The 1,841-nt window shown below is 46.2% G+C and overlaps 1 protein-coding gene across 2 annotated transcripts in view; it reads right to left on the bottom strand.

The window, feature by feature from the left end:
- ANKS3 (ankyrin repeat and sterile alpha motif domain containing 3) overlaps positions 1–730 on the bottom strand; it is a 44,105-nt gene extending 43,375 nt beyond the window's left edge. For both annotated transcript variants that reach the window (XM_011978465.1, XM_011978468.1), the window contains exon 1: positions 661–730. The gene's annotated coding sequence lies outside the window, so the exon portion shown is untranslated. The remainder of the gene's footprint in view (positions 1–660) is intronic.
- Between the last annotated feature and the right edge of the window lie 1,111 nt (positions 731–1,841).

Below are 1,841 nucleotides of genomic sequence, written 5' to 3'. Positions count from 1 at the left end.
AAAAAAAAAAAGAAAAGGAAAAAAAAAGGCACCTCTGCTACTTAGCACCTCCAATCTCTAGTGCCTCACCGTCTAACAGGGACATATCTGAAAAGGCTGCTATTATGATACACGAAACAATGGATAAACAAACGGTGGCACATCCGTATAATGCATGCTACTCAGCATTAAACACAAGGATCCAACAGTTGACATGCAACACATGAACGAATTTCAAATGCTTCACGCTAAATGGAAGAAGCCTGCCTACTGTATCATTTCACTTACACGACATTCTGGAAAAGGCAAAATTAAAGGGTTGGAGGTTAGGGGCGAGAGGGAATTTGGGGGACAATAGACCTGTTCTGTATGACTGTGATGGTGAATCTGTGACTCTATGCCTTTATGAAACCACAGACCTGAACGCCAAAATGAATTTTACTATATGTAAATTGTATTTATTTTTTTTTAGACAGTCTTGCTCTGTTGCCCAGGCTGGAGTGCAGTGGCGTGATTTCAGTTCACTGCAACCTCTGCCTCCTGGGTTTAAGGGCTTCTTGAGCCTCAGCCACCTGAACAGCTGAGATTACAGGTGTACGCCATCATGCTAGGCTAATTTTTGTATTTTTAGTAGAGACGGGATTTTCACCATGTTGGCCAGGCTGGTCTTGAACTCCTGACCTCAGATGATCCACCCGCCTCAGCCTCTCAAAGTGCTAGAATTATAGGCATGAGCCACCGCACCTGGCCTACAAATTTTAAATATAAATTAATTTTTCTGGAATGGTTATGAAATTGAAAATTTCAAAAAAGTAAAGAAAAATAAATTTTTCTGAGAAAAATAGAAAGCAATTCCCCAACACAGAAACCAGGATGTGATTGGTGGCACTTAGCAACGGCCAACTGAACAGGAATCCACTTTGGCATCCTTTGAAGAGAGAGATATGGGGGGAAATATAATAGGCCAGTGAACTGGTGGGGTGACACTTTCCCCAACATGGGCCTACATGGGTAATGGCACACCAGGAATCCCCAAATCAAGGCCAAGTCATTAGCTTCCTGGTAGAATCCTTAGGTACAAGAGTACCTGGAAACAAGGGTAGGAAAGGGAGCAAAGGCGAAAACAAAGGCCTTGTCATGTTGCCATTACCTACAGGTGCTATGGCAGTTAATAGATGCAATGAGGACCTCAGTTTCTACTAAAGAATGCTTCCAAGCCCCAGGTGATAGCCAAGATGGCTGAAGAAACAAGCCACCAATGTTGGGGACAAACACTTCACAGGCCCTTGGCGAGAGTGTTTGTAGGTGTGGTGGGGCAGGCAAAGCCCTCCCTTCTGGAACCACCACCTCTTCGGCTGGCAGAGCCCACGATCATGCAGTCCCTTCCCTCATTCTGCAGGTGAGAATCCCACCCTGAACCGTCCTGGCCAACGGAGCCTGGATAAGAAACCAAAGGCTCTGAGCTCAGTGTCACTTCAGAGTCCCTTCCATACCTCCCTCAAGCCTTCACTGGGCATGTCTCTTCCACTCCAAAGGCCTCCTGCAGGGTGAGGTCGTGTTCTCTATTTATTGGAGACTTGCATGTCTGACACCCAAGGACTGAAGGACAATCAGAACCAGACCAAGCCTGATAGACCACTGGAGGCCAAGAGTTCGAGACTAGCCTGGCCAAAATGGTGAAATCCCATCTTTACTAAAATTACAAAAATTAGCCGGGCGTGGTGGTGGGCGCCTGTAGTCTTCAGTATTCGGGAGGCTGACGCAGGAGAATCACTTGAGTCTGGGAGGCGGCTGCAGTGAGCCGATATCAAGCCACTGCACTCCAGCCTGGGCAACAGAGTGTTTCAAAAAAAAAAAAAAAA

Source organism: Mandrillus leucophaeus, unplaced genomic scaffold (genome assembly GCF_000951045.1).
Source record: "Mandrillus leucophaeus isolate KB7577 unplaced genomic scaffold, Mleu.le_1.0 Scaffold195, whole genome shotgun sequence".
Classification (NCBI taxonomy): Eukaryota; Metazoa; Chordata; class Mammalia; order Primates; family Cercopithecidae; genus Mandrillus; species Mandrillus leucophaeus.
The sequence above is the reverse complement of the archived record's forward strand: the minus strand, read 5'-3'. Positions and strand labels throughout refer to the sequence as shown.